General features: G+C 43.7%; 2 long non-coding RNA genes across 2 annotated transcripts; both read left to right on the top strand.

The window, feature by feature from the left end:
* The first annotated feature begins 701 nt into the window (after positions 1-701).
* Positions 702-2,806, top strand: LOC114435385 (uncharacterized). The gene is made up of 3 exons (XR_003670585.1): positions 702-975; positions 1,142-1,339; positions 2,512-2,806. It is a non-coding gene; the product is annotated as an uncharacterized LOC114435385 (long non-coding RNA).
* Positions 2,807-5,292: 2,486 nt separating this feature from the next.
* Positions 5,293-9,758, top strand: LOC114435383 (uncharacterized). The gene is made up of 3 exons (XR_003670583.1): positions 5,293-5,351; positions 7,405-7,725; positions 9,713-9,758. It is a non-coding gene; the product is annotated as an uncharacterized LOC114435383 (long non-coding RNA).
* Positions 9,759-19,806: the final 10,048 nt, after the last annotated feature.

Raw genomic sequence — 19,806 nt, 5'->3', positions numbered from 1 at the left:
AGTCCTTCAGGTATTGCAGCACATGACTGCAGGATGGGTAAAGGCTCAGACATGCATTCAGGACGGAGGAACAAACCTGGTTGGAGAGCTTGGTTCTGGTCGGTGGAGCGAGGCCGGTGCACAGCTGGCTCCACACCGGCGTGCAGGGAAGCTATGGGCTGAGTCTGAGATCACTCCCTAATCACTGTATATGGCCCTATATAGAGCCTCCACCAGGTTGTACTGCTGTCCGAATTCTTAGTGAGAAATTCTAGAGCCCATATGGGACCCTCAGTGTGTCCCACAAGGATGGACAGGACTCAGCATTGCACTGACAGCAGCAGTTTGTTGTTAATGTCTCTATGTTCTGCACTCACTCAAATCAGATGATCAATACAGGTCATCAATACAGCTGCCAAACCTAAAGCTAATGCTAAGCTAAGTGTACAGCTGCTCAAAGGTCTTCAGCTTTATTACAAACACAGGCTGAGACAGGAGGACAAAGAAGGAGCAGAGGACAGCTGTCTCACTCTGTCTCACTGATCTGGACAGGGGTCAGTAAAGAGTGTTGTTGTTAGTTTCTGCTGGATCTGTTACAGCACTCTGCTGCTGGTGGGAGTGGCAGAGCAGAACCAGAGCAGAACCAGAGCAGGACCAGAGCAGAGGGGAACTCTGAGATCTATTTTCATGTCCAATCAGTGAGCTCTGGGGGCAGTGACTGGGGCTACAGACATTTTTCACATTTCCCACACAGCATGTGACGCTGTCGGAGGTATTTTGGGTCATTTGGTTTCCTCAGAATGTCCGGCAGCCCGGAGCACCCTGCCCACAGAAATCAACTAAACATGTGTTCAGTCCACGCTGTATATATCTGGAGGATTCAAGTGAAGTGAGAAGCTGCAGATGCTCTCAATGAAGCGGATCCAGGGAAGGGCTGTGAGTACAAAGGCACATCGTCACAGCTCAGTCTGAGGACTTTAAAAACACAAGCTTAGTGTGAGCACCATCAAATATATTGATTGAATATCTCATTTGTTTTCTGTGTCATTAGTTTGTAAAACCTGCGCTGTGTTTTGGAGGAAGAACTGTGTTGTTGGACTGCATCTGTTCTTCCTCTAAAGTTCTGTGTGTGCTTCTATTTATTTATTTATTTATTTGTTAGTTGGAAAGTGGTCGAGGTCGATCATTACATTCTTTGTGAGCTTTACATGGTGTTTGCTGTGACTACAACAAAGAAAGAGCCCAACAACTCTTCAGAAGACAGACCTGCTGCCACAGCTTCTAAATGAATGTGAAGTGTCCCACACTGTCACACTAAGTTCAGACTGAATGTGTCCTTCAGCGCCACCTGCCGGCAGAGGTGTGTGTGTGCGGCAGTGCAGACTGTAAAAGCTGACACAGTGTCCCCTTTGCTGTTGGACTGTTGAACTGTAATTAATGCACTGCTCTGCACTGTCACTTCACAAGGTCACTTTAGTATATTCACTGCACGATGATGACTATTTGCACTGTTTACTTCATCTTGCACTACTTGTACACTAGTACCACCTCACCGACCCATGTGGTACCTGTTACATTATGACATTATTACACTGTTCCACTCGTTCATATAAGGGTCTATGTTTACCATTACATCCGCCACTCATTTTATGTTCTGTTCATTATGTCTGTTATGTCATGTCAGTTTAGCCTTACTTTAGTCTATTTACCTTAATTTTATCTTAGTTCTATCTTATTGCATGTTAATTATTATATGTTCTTTGTATGCACCAATCACTAAGGCAAATTCCTAGTAATGTGAATCCCCTTCACTTACATGGCAATAAACACGATTCTGATTCTGACAAACAAACAGGTTTACTGGTTCAAATCAATATTCTGCTTTCTGTTGAAAAGTTTCTTCCTTCCTTTTATTATTGTTTCATTTATATCAGGACTTAAGCTGTATAATTATTTATATAATTTATATATATATAAAAGGTTTAATAAACATCTCAGTTCCAAAAAAATAGAATTTTCTAGCTAGTTTTTGATGTGTCAGGCTTTACATGGATGTATAATTATGAACATGACCACTTTGAGTGACAGCTGTGCTGTATCATTGGTAGACTGTGATCTTTGTGCTTCTGTCTGATCAGCTGAAGTTACTGCTTTCAATTTACACACAGAGGTGTGTTCTATAAATAATGGCAGTGTTGTTGTGTCAGCACACAGGAGGTCAGGTTTAGATTCACTTGCAGCAGCTCTGTGTGTTGTAACAGTGAAACAAAGTAAATCCAGTGAATGTTTCAGACCTGATGTGAGCTGCTGTCTGTTCTGAACATGAACATTTATGATGTTTACATTTATAAGAGTCGTAGCATGTAACTGTCCTTCAGCGCCACCTGCTGACAGAGGTGTGTGTGTGCAGCAGTGCAGACTGTAAAAGCTGACACAGAGTGTGACTGTGAGTTTCAGTCAGACTGTAGATTGATGTTGTTGTAGCCGTACTGACTGAACCTGATGACTCTTCACCTCTGTGTCCTCTCACAGAGAGAAGATGATCCTGCTGCTCCTCATCCTCACCTCCTCAGCAGCAGCACTTGAAGTGAAGGAGACACAGAGCTCCTATCAGGCAGAGGAGAACCACCACATCACACTGGAGTGGACGTTCCCCACAGACACTCAGACTAAGACTGAGGAGATTAATGTCTACTGTGTTCAAATAACCAGACAGAAAGAATCAGTCCTGTATCAGGTCCATGCTGGTGTTGAGCTCTCAGAGTCTGTGGATGAAGGTTTTTCAGGAAGAGTCCAGAGTGACACAGACGCCCTCAGAGAAGGACGAATCAGACTTCATCTGTCCAGACTCAGGACTGAAGACTCTGGTCTGTATGTGTGTGATGTGAGGACAGCTTCTGGTCCTGGTTCTTCCAGCTGTGAGCTCACAGTCTCTGGTGAGTAAGTTAAAGCTGCTGTCTGCTGAGAACTGTCTGATTTCTGTTCTTCTAACTGTAACATATAATATACAGACAGACAGCATCAGGTTCAATTCAAACAGTCCACATGTTCATTTAAACATCAACAAGTCTCAACTCACATTTTTGTCCTTTACAGCAGCTGCTGCTCAGACACACACTGACAGACCAGCTCTGAGTCCAGCTCTGAGTCCACCAGCAGACCCAGGACAGACAGCAGACACTGTTGGACTGATAGCAGCAGGAGTTGTTCTAGGTATTCTTCTTGTCAGAGTTGCACTCTGCATTGTTCATCGTAAACAAGACCAGAACCGACAGTCCATCAGGGGTCTTTCTGTGCAGTGTGGACCTGGAGACTCTCCTCCATCATCTTCATCATCTAGGCTGCACGAAGGCTGTCCCAATTCGCCAAAATTCTAAGGGTCCTTCAAATGCGTCCTCCTTTTGCCAGAATTCGGAGGATGCATCGCTACCATCCTTCGTGGCCTTACATATCCCAAGATGCTTTGCGGGCCTATTTTTTTCAACAGTAAAATGATGGACCAAGAGAGCGGCACAGGTGTGTCGGATCAACTGGTGCCCGAATTAACTGGTGGCCGTGTTGGTGCGATACAGATGTAACGTGGGCGTGTCTAATAGTTTAAGTCTTAAACTATTCCTGGACTGTTCACATTATGCCAACTGCAACACATTATGTCTTGCACTATACATCTTTTGCACTCTCACTGCATTGTGCCTTCACTTTGTGCCTTGTATTTTGTGTGTGCCTCATTTTAGGTACATTTTTTTACATTTATCTTTAGTTTTTAGTTATATGTTATATGTTGCGGAGTGAAGAGTAACGCAATTTGGATTCTCTGTATGTCCAGCACATATAGCAGATTTGACAATAAAGCTGACTTTGACTTAATAAATATAGGTTTATTACTGCTTTAGTATATAAGTAAACACATGAACTAACACTAACAAACTAACCCCAGTGAACCAGGTGGAGCTGTGCAGTGTGCAGCAGCATGATCACAGAGGTCCTGTTTGAACGGGCAGTGAGGATGAGCTCTCTGAGTGGGGGCTCTGGGCTCTTGCCGCGGGACTTGTTCTTGTCCACATCGTATCCTCCGGCAGCCAGAGCCTTCTGGAGGGCGGCTGCAGACACGCCGCTCCGCTCCTTGGAACAGCTTTCACGATGAGCTCGCTGACGCTGGGGCCGGACTTCAGACTATCAGAGCTCCATCAGAAGCTGTTTTCCAGCTGAGCCGCATGTTGCTTCAGAGACTCAGAGGACAAACCGACATCTGCTGACGTCACTTTGTCCCAGAGTCCGGCTGTTGCAGCAGCATCAGACCCTGATGATGGTGCAGACAGACTTCTATCAGAGCTGCTCGCTGCTTCTCTCGCTGAGCAGGTTGAATAAAGTCCATCACTGTTCTGTTTGTGTCACAGCTGTTGTCATGTAAACAGACACAGACAGAGCAACAACAGGGAGGCTGCTGTACATGGAGCAGCAGACCGTTAATGAGCAGATCACTGCTGAATAACAGAAGCTCTAGTTCAGCTCCACACTTCAGAGCTGCAGCCTCAGCACTCTGTTGTTTCATCATGTGACTGTTTACAGTCATGATAACCTGCGGCCGCTTTCTGACGTCATGTGATCGTTGTTCCTTCCTGCAGCGTCACACAACAGGGGACTCAACAAAGTGTGCACAGTGACAGAGAGCTGTGCGTAATGACGCACATGAGCCAACAGCGGTAACTTTACCGACATAAAAAGTGAGTGATCTGTGGGCAAAGGGCTCTGTGCACCTTCACTTCATAGAAACGAGGCTCACGCAGTCTTTGTATGTTCTGATATGAATGTACTGAAACATGGAGGAAGTGTGAAGCCTGGACCCACTGATCTGAACATCTTACTGAAGAGTTTCAGAGGGTGAAACAACAACTTGGCCCCCTGCTGTCATCCAAACACATCCAGACAGATGACCTGAGAGGTCTGTTGTCCCGGTCAGGGAATGTTTTTATTAGGACTGAAGTTCGTCACTCAGCTGGTTAGAGCGTGGCGCTAAGAACTCCAAGGTCGCCGGTTCGATCCCCGTACAGGCCGATCTCTTTCACTGGTGGTTGTTGAACATGCCCGTTTCAATGACTGTTTGCTGGTTGATACACAACAGCGACAGATTTTAACACATTGTTATTATTTTGTTGCAGTTCTTAAAGTTAAAGCTGATAAACTTGAACCAGATGTGATTTTAAAGGCGTGGCTTAAAATGTTTTCATGTTTTAAATCACGTGTCCTGGTTTAAAGGCGTGGCTTCTGTGGACTTACTTTGGTTTTTGAGCTCCTGTCAGACAGACTGCAGCAGAACCAGCAGCTCCACACATGAAGGTGGAAACTTCTGGAAGTCAGGACTGATTCAGCAGGTGAGTCTGTCGATATCTGATCAATCATCAGTGTGATCACCTCATTGATCTTTACTGCCTGTAACTGATGGATCTTTATTGTAGTAAGTCCCTGAAACGCGGAACAAACAACAAGCGTCTCTGTTGATCGTTCTCTCTGTAAAGTTCAGCAGCTTCATTTGCTCTGAAACTCAGATCGACTCGTTCAAAGCTTCAAGCGGAGAAAAGGTCGCTTTATTCTGACTTTATCAGATCAGTCTGTTTCCGGTTTAACACACCTGTGGTGCAACAGCCGCGCGCCACGTTACGTAAGTTTGGTTGGTTTACTGTTCATGGTGCGTTCAGGTGCATCTCGTTTAATTGAGTTCAGATGACTCTTATTACTAAAACTAAAACATTTAAATGCATCAATTGTCATGTTTTATTTTTCATGAATCCATATTGATGATTGAAACTCATCAGAAGAAACATTTTCTCTTCAAGGGTTCATAAATATGTGAATCTAATATTTGCCATGAGGAGAAGTGTGTCAGTCCTCAGAGCTCAGACAGTAGCTGCTCATGTGTTTGTCCTTTCTATAGAAAACAGTCCACAGACTGTTACAGAGGAAGGTCTCAGTGCTTCACTCAGTCTGTTCACACTGTGACAGAAACACACATGAACACATGTTCATTTATTCACATGTTCACACATGGAGAGAAGTGACAGAACTCTGAAGCAAACTCTGAATGTGTGTGAGCACTGTTCCACTTACAGCATGTGACCTCAATAATAACAGCATCAGAGATGTTGGTGTGTTTACAGACTCACCAAAATAAAAGCCTGAGAGCAAAACCTGGTCTGAGGCTCTGATACTAAGCTAACAGCATGATTAGCCTGTTAGCATCTACATGAAGCATGAATAACAACATGCTGACTGTGTGTTTCTGTGTCATGTTGCTGTGTTTGTGTGAAGGTGTGAGCTCTGCTATGAGTCAGTGTGAGGACAGAGAGGAGGGAGTCCCTCCCTCTAAAAGACCCTGTGGGGACCATGAGAGCCGGACCAAAGCTCAGAGGTAAGAGGACTATGAGTCAGTGTGAGGACAGAGAGGAGGTTGTGTTTTTATTTTTGAAATGATTTATTTATAATTGTGTTCTCATCTTCAGTGTTGTTTTGTGTGTTTGTGTTCACTGAGCTGCTGATGATCACAGTTTTGTATCAAGTTCCCTGTGTTATGGTTTAGATGTTTAGTTATGGTTTATTACAGACTGCAGCATGAAGGTGGAAACTTCTGGAAGTCAGGACTGATTCAGCAGGTGAGTCTGTCGATATCTGATCAATCATCAGTGTGATCACATCATTGATCTTTACTGCCTGTAACTGATGATTTTTTATTGAACGTCAGTTCTCTATAGAACTGTTCCCTTGTTGTAAAGTTCACTGTGTTTTCTTTTTCCCATTCCCCATTTTTTCAGTGTATGTTAAATCATAAAACTGACTGACAGCCAGCACCGTATTCTTACTTTAGTATAATGTTAATCAGACCATTATTAATGATGGACTTATGCTAGCAGACAGTAGCTAACTAGCTAACTGTCCCCGTGCCCCCCTCCCCACACAGCTTCTGTACATGGCACCTTCTCAGCAGCAATGGAGTCTGTAGCTGCAGGGGGCGCTGTCACTGTTCTCATGAGGGGTCGCCACAGCAAATCCTCTGTTTCCACATACATCTATCCTCAGCAAACTCTTCTCTCACCCCAACTAACGTCCTGTCCTCTCTTAGCCCATCCATACACAGTATCTCCTCCATGGTCTTCCTCTTGTCTGGCAGCTCCATTCTCAACATTCTTCTCCCAAACCCTCTCACTCTGGCCTCTCTGACTTTGTCCCCCAGAATAACCTGAGCTGTCTCTCTGATGCTGTCCACCCCTGTCAACATCTTCATCTATGCCACTGTCACTGTGTTGACATGTTGAAGATCTCTTTGTGCAATGACAGCCTCTTGTTGAATGTTTTACCACTGCAAGCTAATCTGACATGGTGTCACTTCATCTCATACATACTGCTGCTGCTGATGTCCTCTGACTTTTCCAGGAAGCTTTGATGACGTCAGAGGACCTTCTGAACATTCTGCAAGATCTGACAGATGAAGAGTTCAAACGTTCAACTGGTTTCTGCAGCAGCCCGGCTGCCTAGAGGGCCACGCACCCATCAAAACATGCCACCTGCAAAAGGAACACAGGCTGGAAACAGTGACTGTGATGGAGCAGACATATGGAATTCCTAATGCAGTGCAGGTCACCTGGAACATTTTAGGGAAGATCCCCAGGAAGGACCTGCAGCAGACATTGGATGACATCAGGAACACTAACCCTGGACCTTCAACTCAGACTTTGTCTTCTCCTCATGCTGAAGGTGAGAAGCTGCATTCTCTGTTATGTACGACAGCATATTAGGGCCATTTTAAGAAAAAGAAATACTGACCTGGAAAGGGGGGGGCGCTAATATTCTGAGAGTAAAGTAGCAAATTTGTGAGAACAAAAACTCAGAAATTTATATCCGTTTTTCTTGGTCACGGAATCGTGTTGCGTTTCCAAGACGTCATCTTCATTGCATGCATGCATACGGTTTATGTGTACATGTAAACTGTTTCAGGGCTTTAGTTCAGTTCAGGGTGTTATGAGAGTGGTATATGCCTTCTTAAGAGGATGGCAGTGAGTAGCCTACGTGTGTGTGTAGTGGGTGTATACTTTCTTCTGCGTTGTGTAATCAAAAACCAACTTCTTTCTTGGCTCGACAGGCCGTTTATTAGGGTCAGGCTGGACACAGAAATCTTGTATCCAGAGTTCTAACAAGCTCCACAGTGACACACTGAAAAATAAACCCAAAGTTAGCATATAGCGCTGTACTACGAGACAGCACTGCTACTGCATTTAAGCTAGCACCTAACAGCTTGTCAAACGGACTGCTTAATTTACAACGCTTAGCAACCAACATTAAAAGGAAACTTATGGTTATTATTCCAACAACATATAACAATAGGAATGTGGACTTATGACAGCAAAACAACAAAGTAAATTGCTAATTTCTGCAGAGCTTATTAGACTCGGACTTACCACGCGAACAGCACATGTAAGACTGGTGACAAGGGTGGAGTATCCCTTGCCAACTCTGCAAGGGCCCTCTAGAGGGCGCCAAAACCCCACTGTCCCATGGAAAAACCATACAATCAACATAATACAGGGAAAATAATGGGATCAAAAGTAAATGAAGAAGTTATTACCTCCTTACATGTGTGTACCTGTGGTGGTGTGTGTATGTGAGTGTGCAGGATACAGGAGAGTGTATGTGTGTAGGAGTGGGAGAGAAGATGAGAGTTCTTAGCTTGAGAGAGGGGTGAGTTATTAACAAGAAGTATATGTACAGCGTAAAGAATAAGAGAATAAAGCTGCCGCCCTGCAAGGACAGGAAAGTGCTCTGGTCTCCCTTTACTCCAGCTGTGTGTGACGGTGGGGCTTAACCACGAGCAACGTAGCTCGTCCTCTGTGCTTCCTGACTACAGTTGGGAGGTTGAAGCAGGAAAGGTTATCAACGGTGTTTTCTTTCTCACAGCATTGCCACAGTAAAACTTGATGAGCTTTTCCACGGCGACCATGACAGCAAGCAACATCTATCCAGATTTGCGACTTTATAGCCTAATGTCAGAGAATATCTGAGGTTTTCCCATACATTTCTGAGTTTTTTTCTAGCAAATTTGCTACTTTTATCTTAGAATATTAGCCCCCCGCCTCTTCCGGGTCAGTATTTCTTTTTCTTACAATGGCCCTAATACACCGTCGTGCTTATGAGATCTCTACGTGGACAGAAAACTTCCTGTCCCACATGGGCTATTTTTTCATACAGTAGATTTTTGTCCTATAACTATCAGTGACATAACAAACCATCCTCCATTTTGATTGGACACATCAAACGAGCAGCAGTACAACCTGCACAGAGATAAAGTTTTGCTGGTTTTCACCTCAAGTTTGTTTTTATAATTCCAAACATGTGTAGAAGACACAGTTTGCCACTTTCAGGTCTTTGTTGCTGATTCCATGCTTGCACTGCAGGGGGCACTAAGCTGTAATGAAAGGAAGAGTGAGACTGAGGAACCTGATTCACACTGATGAGATGTTCTGATTGTAGCTTTTACTCTTTCTCATGAGAACACAGCTCTGGCTCAGATGGGTGTGGAACAGTGTGGCACTTTTGTGTCGGCCATGTTGTTTCACTTGCAGCAGAGACGTGTTTTGGACAATGATGGATCTGTATTGCTTTGTAGGAACAGACTGGGCTGCCTCTAAAAGTTAATGCTCAATGTCTGTATGTGTACACACACTAACCTACTCACTGTCTTTGACAGACGGGATGGTTCCAGTACCGGAGCCACGCCACATCACATATTACCAACAGAAACTCCAATCCCACTTCCAGGACAGGTTTCTGTGTGCACAAGAAGGCTGGGCAGAAGATGAAGAGTGTCTGGTTGATATCTACACAGAACTATACATCACAGCTGGCCGTGACATACACATCAACACACAGCATGAGGTCCAACAGATCCAGAAAGCCTGGAGGCCCAGAGACACTGAGACATCTGTCAAACCCAGAGACATGTTCCAACATCCTTCTGGAAAAAAAAGACCTGTAAAAACAGTGCTCACCAACGGAGTCGCAGGAATTGGAAAGACCTTCCTGGTGCAAAAGTTTATTCTAGACTGGGCTGAGGGAACAGCCAATCAAGATGTGCATCTCATTTTCCCCTTCTCTTTCCGTCAGCTGAATCCACTGATGGGAAAACAGTTCAGTTTGGCAAACCTCATTTATGAATGTATCCCAGAGGCTGTGGACATCAAAGAGGAGGCCCTTCATTACATCTTTACTGCTCTGCAGTCATCAGGAAACCGCAACTATGACAGGAGTGAGTTCAAGCTTCTCTTTGTGTTTGACGGACTGGATGAGAGCCGCCTTCATCTGGACCTTCATGTTGACGATTGTCACTCTGTTGATGTAACTAAGTCCACCACCACCGATATCTTGGTGAAAAACCTCATCAATGGGAAACTGCTGCGCTCCGCTCGCATATGGATAACCACACGGCCGGCAGCAGCCAAACAGATCAAGAGTGTGGACGTGGTGACAGAGGTCAGAGGGTTCACTGACCCACAGAAGGAGGAGTACTTCAGGAAGAGGTTCAGAGAGGAGGAGCAGGCCAGCAGGATCATCTCCCACATTAAGACATCACGAAGCCTCCACATCATGTGCCACATCCCAGTCTTCTGCTGGATCACTGCTACAGTTCTGGAGGGCATGTTGGAAACCAGAGACCTGCCCAAGACCCTGACTGAGATGTACGCAGAGTTTCTGATGTTTCAGGTAAATCAGACCAAAGATAAATATGGACCAGAGTCCAGTCAGTGCATTTTTTCACTAGCAAAACTGGCTCTTCAGCAGCTGGAAAAGGGCAACATAATCTTCTATAAGAAGGATCTGAAAGAGTGTGGCATCGATTTCAGTAAAGCCTCAGTGTACTCAGGAGTGTTCACAGAGATCTTCAAGGAAGAGCGAAGAAGGAAACAGAAAGACACAACATTCTGCTTTGTTCACCTGAGCATTCAGGAGTTTCTGGCTGCTTTCCACCTCATACACTGTTTCATCAAAGGGGACACTGAGGAGCTGCTAGACTTCCTGAGGGGTGACAACGACAGTCACGAAGACGGCGACGAGTTATCTCCGGATGACATCCTGGACAGAGTCGTGGAGAAATCTCTGCACAGTGAAACTGGCCACCTGGACCTGATGGTTCGCTTCCTTCATGGCCTCTCTCTGCAGTCAAACCAGAGACTCTTAGAAGACCTGCTGGGTGAGACGGAAAACTATTCAGAGGCCATCCAGAGAGCCATGAACAACCTGAAACAGAAACGCACTCGTAAAGTGTCTCCTGACAGAAGCATCAACATCTTCCACTGTCTGATGGAGATGAACGACCTCTCAGTCCATCAGGAGATCCAAGAGTTCCTGCAGTCAAAGAATAGGTCAGAGCAGAGACTCTCTAAGATCCACTGCTCAGCTCTGGCCTACATGCTGCAGATGTCAGAGGAGGTTCTTGATGAGCTAGACCTGATGAAGTACAACACAACAACAGAAGGACGATTGAGACTGTTTCCAGCTATGAGGAACTGCAGAAAGTTTAGGTGAGTCCAGATGTGACCAATCAGTGTAGATTATTGGTTTAGTTCTTAGACACATTCAATCAGTTCAATCAGGATGTCACACAACACATAATAACTCTTGAAAGTCTCTGAATAAAAGAGAAGAATTTATCTTTCTCAGCAATATCAGCTGGAAGAACCTACAACAGAGAAATAAAGTGAAATACACTGTCAAAATGAGGTGATGAGAATGATCAGAGTTTTTGTTACATGTCAAACAGTCAGATCAAATGAGATCACTGCTACTACTTAAAGTGTCCCTTTCCATAATGTTCTGATATTTCTGTCATCACAGACTTTCTGACTGTTACCTCTCAGAGACTCACTGGGAAGTTGTGGCCTCAGCTCTGAAGTCCGACCCCTCCCATCTGACAGAGCTCGATATGAACGGGAACAAACTGCAGGATTCAGGACTGAAGCAGCTATGTGCTGGACTGGAGAGTCCTCACTGCATACTGCAGGTTCTTAGGTCAGTTAATGTTATTATTAGGCTGAGGTCCAGTTTTTAAATTATCTGTCAGGACTGACAAACAGAAAAGGACCACAGACGTGTATCTTCAGTCACTGTTGCTCTGATGACATATCAGATCTAATCATATGTTCAAATGTTGCTCAGTAATTCAATGAATAATTATTTTCTTCCATCCCAGTAACAGTAATCTGTGTGTTTTAATGTTATTCCATATTATTAAATTATCAGTGGTATCAATGGCTCTATTAATATCTTGTATTGTCTTATTAGGTTGTGTGGCTGTGGTTTGTCAGAGACCAGCTGTCTACCTCTGGGCTCAGCTCTGAAGGCTAACCCCTCCCAGCTGAGATATCTGGACCTCAGTGAGAACAATCTGCAGGATGTGGAGCACCTAGGTGGTTTTCTGGAGAGGTGTAGCCTGCAGACTCTGAGGTCAGTCTTAATAGTTTTATCTACACTGCGCTACCTTTAACAATTACTATCAAATCAGTAGTGTTAAATGTGCACATTTCATTTCATTCAGACTGAGCAGCTGTAACCTCTCAGAGAGAAGCTGTGAAGCTCTGTCCTCAGTTCTCAGCTCCCAGTCCTCTAGTCTGAGAGAGCTGGACCTGAATAACAATGACCTGCAGGATTCAGGAGTGAAGCAGCTGTCTCGTGGACTGGAGACTCCAGACTGCAGACTGGAGACTCTCAGGTCAGGATCCAGCTTTTTGATCATCAGTTAAATGCTGCTTCATGTTCATGTTGAAGATCTGTTGGATTTTCCTTCTTTCTTCTTGAGTTCATGACATGTTTTGTACCTCCAGTCTGTCAGGCTGTCTGATCACACAGGAGGGGTGTGCTTCTCTGGCCTCGGCTCTGACCTCCAACCCCTCCTATCTGAGAGAGCTGGACCTGAGCTACAATCATCCAGGAGACTCAGGAGTGAAGCTGCTGTCTGCTTTACTCAACAGTCCAGATTGTAGTCTGGACACTCTCAGGTACACAGAGACCACAGAGCATGAGTCCTCCTCAGTCTGTCAGTTTAGCTCATATATCCACAGCTGTTGATGGATGGATTGAAACTGCAGAGAAGAAATAATCACTGATCCCTGATGTTCATCTTCCTCCATCATTAAGTGTCCATCATGTTAACTTCACTTTTCTTTATACACGTTCTTCATATCAAAATACATACAGACTGATTTTCAGTCACACTTAGTGCAGATCAAATACAAAATGATGCCCTACTTATTAATGTCCTCAGCTGTAAGAACCACTGAATTATTTCCACAAACAAATGTTCCTGAAACAATCCATATGTGAAGCTTCTGAGGAGACAACAACACAATGGTAGAAGGAGGAGTTCCTTCAGTCAGAGACAGAGAGCAGGGAGACACTACAATATTATCACTGTAAAAACTACACACAGAAATGAGTGAATGTATTTATTTGAAGTGTGTCAGAAACTCTTCCATCCATGACACATGTGAACCAGGCTTGTGTTTGCGTATAGAGTGAAAGGAACAAACAGTCAGAGACAGTGTGGCTTGTTTGCTGCTTTGGATAAATGCACAATGCTGAGATCAAACCTGCACTGTTGCTGCATGAAGAGGATTTTACAGTAAAGCACTGACAGAGAGCAATATTTCACAGAATGGAGGACATGAATAAACACAGAGCAGATCAAGAGAGACTCTTCTGGAGTCGACACAGATGAGTTTCAGTCTGTTTGTGCGTCTCTGACAAACTGAGGAACTCTGCTTCATGTTGATCAGCAGTTTGGACTCATGTTGGTTAGAAAATCATTCTGACTGTGTTTCTTCCTGCAGGGTGGAGCATGGTGGAGAGCAGTGGTTAAAACCTGGGCTGAGGAAGTGTAAGTTTGACTCAGTCTTTCCTCATGTTATTGTGCATGAGTCAGTGTTCTATCAGTCCATCAGAGCTGTTGTAGCGCAGCCTCTGCGGTTGGATTTCTTTCGTGTTTACTGGAGTTTAGGTTCCAGCTTTGTCATTGATTTTCCTTTTTTCTCTTGTTAGGGAGCTTTAGTGTTTTGTAGTGTCTTGTGTTTGTTTGGGGCACTGCTCAGCTCTGAGTTCATGACCTGCAGCCTAACACTGAAACCAGCCTGTGTAGCTGCCGATCTGAGAGTGGGCACGAGTGGGGAGGTGCAGACATGCTGTGTGTGGGTTTCCCCTCAGCCTGGGACATAACAGAGACAACCAAAGCAGACAAAAGACAAAATCCAATGAGAGACCACAAAGGGTTGAAAAGGTCCAAACACAGGAATAAACAGCTCCACAGTCAAAAAGCAGGCAGGACTCAGACACAAAGAATCTCATCCAAAGGGTCAGACTGGACTGATGGACTGAAGAGTGAAGACACTGAGACACTGAGCTGTGAGCAGCATTATTAGGGTTAGGGTTAGGGTTAGGGCGATAAACGCCAATGTTTAAGAAAACGAGTTGCTACCAAAATAAGTTTCACACGGGGTCTCTATTTAAAGCTTTGTAATCAATTAGTAACAAAACACGCTATCCGCCATGTTTCCCTGCACCGCTTCTTCCCTTTTTTCCCAATCTGCTACAAACACCCTGATTTTCAGCACAACGCAGCATTTCCATTCAACCAATCACAGGCCAGCTTTCCAACTGTCATGGCGGAGCCCTGTCAGTAGATAGAAAGTATGTCCAGTCGTCTTTTAAATGAGTGTTTTAGCTGTGTGAAATGAATAACTTTGACAGTATCGATGAGGCAGTCCTCGTTTCTTCCATGGGAAAAAAGTGGAAGCCTTCCATACAGAATCCCGAAACTCAGCTGGAGGGAAAATACCGGCCACTTCCTGTTCGCATACTAAAGAGAAAAACTTTTGTCATGCGGATCAACTGACAGCCGGCGAAATAATATTATTAGAAATACATATATAAATACATAAAATTAGTTTTTTGATGAAATGGATTTATAGCTTTTTGGGTGGAAAAAAGATTTGATTGTTTAATAAATGTTTAAAAGCAAAATATAGATTTGAGTTTTGTGTTATTACAAACTCATGATGATATATTACAGTTTGAAACATAAAGTAGAAGTTTTCATATAAACCCTTTTTTGGGAAAGAAAACACTTTTTTCTGGATTTATAGCGTTTTGGAAGCAATCTCTTCGTTTGTTAGGCGGGACAGCCGAAACCAGTTAAACAAGCTTTTACTGACAGCTCTGAACAGACCACATCAACTTATCATTCATTTTAGTGCAGCCGCCACAACTTCCATTTCACAAAACCATTTTTTTTAATCTTCATTTATTATATTTCCTTTTATTTTGCTTTTTTGCTTTGGTTTCTTTCTGTAACACTGGACCTATTTTCTATGAGGGTTTGAACTCTGACAGTGAACAGGAGAGAAAGGAGTATAAAGTGTGTAGTGAGGGGGTCACAGCCTTAAAGCGTCTAGAATAACTGTAAAAAATAAAGCCGATCACTTCACGGATTTCACCTTTTGCGGGTTATTTTTGGAACGTAACCCCCGCGATTAACGAGGGACCTCTGATGAGAAGGAAGAGACTGGGCTCTCAGCAGCAGTAAAGGGGGCAGGTCTGGCTCCAAAACAGGTTTCAATGTGCAAGATTTCTTGCCCTCACATTCTTCTTCCATTTCCACTTGTCCTGAAACTTCGGCCTTCGCTGTCAACCTTCCTTTTCTTACTCACACTTGCCATTTTAGAAATGGGCAATAGAAAAAACACAGATCACTGGCAAAACAGGGTGGTGAGAGTTTGACCATGTTTTCTGCCATCTTGTGGTGAAATGTTAAATATATATAAATAATAATAATTTTTAAACGTGTGATTTCATCCTGTGGACAACAGTACTGGTGGCATATTATGACATTATTGATTTTATGACAGAGGCTTCGGCCCAGTGAACATATGAACTGGACTTTTGGTCTGTTCTACAGGAAAAACCCTAAATGATAATGCACCAACAATCCCAACCAAAGAAAGGAACATAAGGACAGAAGAACCAAACAGGAAAGAAAATAGAAATAACTATTGTATATATAACCTAGAAAATTTCACAATAAATTTTGAGTGGGCCAATGCACGCTCGCCCAGACTCTGCTGCCGGTCCGCCCCATTATATACCACCAAACCTCATTCCTGATCACCGGCATATGTGAAAGCTTAAGTGGCTTGCCTGTCAAAACAAAAAGTGGCACAGACATGGGGACTCAATATGTCAGAGGTCTAATGTTTATCTACATTTTACATTTTAAATGAAGGTTCTGTGTGAAAGCATGCCCAAACGCCATGGCTTCAAAGTTTTGACAGTAATTTGATGCCTGTGGGGAGGGTTGATCGCAGTTTTTCTGGATTTTTTCAAACACCATTTATCCGATCGCTACCAAACCTCAGAGGGTAGTAGTCCTGACCGAGCCGGTCGATTTGATGTATAATTTGTGGGGGTGGCTAGCGCTAGTTAGCTGTGTAATGAATTAGAGGCTTTTATTTTGAAAATCAGTGTGTGTCTGTGTGTGTGTGTGTGTGGGGGGGGGGGGGACACTCCCTAATGCATGTTAAAACATGTTTAACTGTTTTATTTTGAAAATCTACACGTCAGCCATACCCTGTTATTGTGCAGGGTCTTTTATTGTGAAAATCCATGTTTGTGTGTCTGTGTGTTGGCAGGTGTGTATAGTGTGTGTCTGCATATTTGTGGGTGGCTTGTATGTAGTTTGCCAGGCCTAGTAAGGTCTGTAATGATGTGGAGGCTTTTATTTTGAAAATCTCTGTGTCTGTGTGTCTGTGTGTCTGTGTGTGTGTGTGTGTGCGCGTGTGTGTAGTTGTGTATGTTCCTGTATGGTAGTGTATGTGTGTGTGTCTGTCTCTGTATGGATCAATACAGTCTGGTTACATTGGTTTGAATTAACCCAATGCATTGTTAATGGGAGCGGCCATCTTTGATGATGTAATTAGAGAAGTCAGTTAGAGCACCTGTGGAGGTTACCATGGAAACGGCTCCCTCAGTTTCCGGCCTCTTCCCTGGTTTTGTGACTTTTTCCTTTATTTCTCTCTCTCCCCATTCACCGTCTATGTCGTTCGCCCACTGGTTTTTTGCGATTTACGTGAAAACCGTACGTCGGAACAGAAAGAAAAGTCATAGCACAGGTGTCCCGGTACAGCCGGACGTCCTGTAAAAGTTTCAGGTCGCTCACATTAAAGCTGTGGGACTAGTTACGTGCTGAAAATGTGTCCAGAAGAAGGAGAATAATACAGAAGCGGAATAAGTATTTACAATAGTAACAGTGGAACAATATCAGGATAGATCAGGAGGTCTGAGTCTGGTCTTTCAGTCCAGATCCTCCTCCAGACTCTGATGAAGGAGCTTTTGGATGATGCTCTTTATCCAATGATACAGTTGATGCTGCTGTTCTTCTCATGTTCTAAATGTGTCGTCTGTCTTTACTCACATTGCTGCAAATATCCAGTTTGTGTCTGAACACAAAGCTGATAGTTGTGTGTTTGTTCATTCAAACATTAGTGACAAAAAGTCTGATGATAAACTTTGTATGAATGAACAACACATCAGTCAGTAAAGACAGAATGAAGCCATCAGATGTGTCAGATGATAAACTGCAGCTGTGTCTTTTTCTCTCCATCAGATTTCTGTCAACTTGAAGTCGACACAAACTCAGTGCACACAAAGCTCAAACTGTCTGACAACAACAGGAAGGTGACACATGTGGAGGAGGAGGAGGAGCCATATCCTGATCATCCAGACAGATTTGACAGGTGTCCTCAGCTGCTGTGTAGAAATGTTCTGACTGGTCGCTGTTACTGGGAGGTCGAGTGGAGAGGAGTGGTTTTTATATCAGTGAGTTACAGAAGAATCAGAAGGAAAGGAGACAGTTATGACTGCTGGTTTGGAAGAAACAATCAGTCCTGGAGTCTGTTCTGCTATGATGATGGTTACTATGTCTGTCACAATAACACAGAAACACTCATCTCCTCCTCCTCTGGCTCTGACAGAGCAGCAGTGTATGTGGACTGTCCTGCTGGCACTCTGTCCTTCTACAGAGTCTCCTCTGACACACTGATCCACCTCCACACCTTCAGCACCACATTCACTCAGCCTCTACATGCTGGGTTCTTGTTGGATCCTGGTTCCTCAGTGAGTCTGTGCTGTGTGTAGAAGCAGAGTGTGTGGAAGTGACAGCAGCTTCAACTTTGTGCTTTAAATGTTGATGATGTTTCACTTTCATTTGAATCACTGACTGTGATTTCAGGTCAGAACATGTTTTTGTCTTAGAAGCAGTGAAATGAAGAATGTGAAGCTGAATTTATGATCATGAACTTTGACATGTCCTCACAAATGAAACCCTTACATTAAGAAATGCATGATTCCATGTTGTTATGGCTCTGATATTAAAATGTAGTATTATAATAGGAGTTAATGGACCTAAGTGGAAAACACCATTTAAAACTGCTGCAATACAAACACTAATAACTCCAACTCAATATTTTGGCTAAACTTTGACATGACAGATATAAAATAATGCCTGAGCCTCCCAACTTGTAAAATAACTTGTTTTGTGCATTTTTACATGAAATATTTGCATCATGCAATCTAACTGGCATTTAAAGCGTTAAACTCCTCCAATGATGTTTGGTAGTTCTGAGCAGTCCTGCCGGCCGCTGCTCATTTGCATAAAACAGTTGGAGGCAGATATGAAGGATTTTACTGCTGCGTAAATATTGAAACTGGTTTTTGAACGTTGATCCAAAAAGTTCTGATCCCCACAGTGTGTGTGTGTGAACACTGTACACTGAAAACACATCATGTTAATCAAAGGGAAACAAACACAGATATTAAAAGTGTGAAAGATTCAGATTAAAATGATTGATCCCCATAGAGAATATATCTCTAACAGATTCACACACATCACAGTGTAAACATGCAGCTTCACACACACTGAAGCTTCATCTCTGTTGTGTCTCTGTGCTTGAAGGAGTCACACAGACACACTGTGCTGTGTCACTGTGTCCTCATATTGTTCCTCTGTTGTGTTACTGTCGATACAAACTGCTTCACACATGTTAACAAAAAGAATAAAAACCAACATGAACTGATGTGAGTGTGAGACATGAAAACACATCAGTCTGTCCAATGGCGCCACCTGCTGACAGAAACCTGTGATCAGCTGCTGTCTGTCTGTCCCCTTGACGTCCCCCAGCAGAGACAGGAGGACAGACAGGACTCAGAGCTGCACAGCAGGAGTCCTTTGATATGATCATCATGTTTCCTGTAAAGCACAGAGAGGACTCCACATTAGACTCACAGGAGCAGCAACAGGAGCAGACATTCTTCTTCTGTTACTTACATGTTACTCTGATGGTCCATGTTTGATTTGAACTGAAGAAGACGTCTCAGAAGACAAGACCCTCTGGAACACGTCGTCATGACAACGTCCAAAGTTCAGCTGCAGCTCTCCTCATGTGTCACTGTGGACTCTTCTCTGCAACATCTCTCAGAGACAAATTCATATGTTGTAGCACATTAGATAGCAGCTGAAAAACAGCTGATCATCAGAACTCCATGTGACAGGAAGCATCAGATCAGGTTGTAACAGGTAAAAGAGTGTGAACACAGGAACATGTTGGTTCTTGGTGTGCAGCACTGACAGCTGTCTGTGATTAGACTGCAGTGATCATGGTGTCCAGCACAGAAACAGAAAGTCTCCTCACTGTAGTCTCACAGTCCTTAGTGAGTGGTTACTCTTTAGCCACAGCGCTGCCT

Source organism: Parambassis ranga, chromosome 5 (genome assembly GCF_900634625.1).
Source record: "Parambassis ranga chromosome 5, fParRan2.1, whole genome shotgun sequence".
Classification (NCBI taxonomy): domain Eukaryota; kingdom Metazoa; phylum Chordata; class Actinopteri; family Ambassidae; genus Parambassis; species Parambassis ranga.
This window is presented reverse-complemented; position numbering and strand designations above follow the sequence as displayed.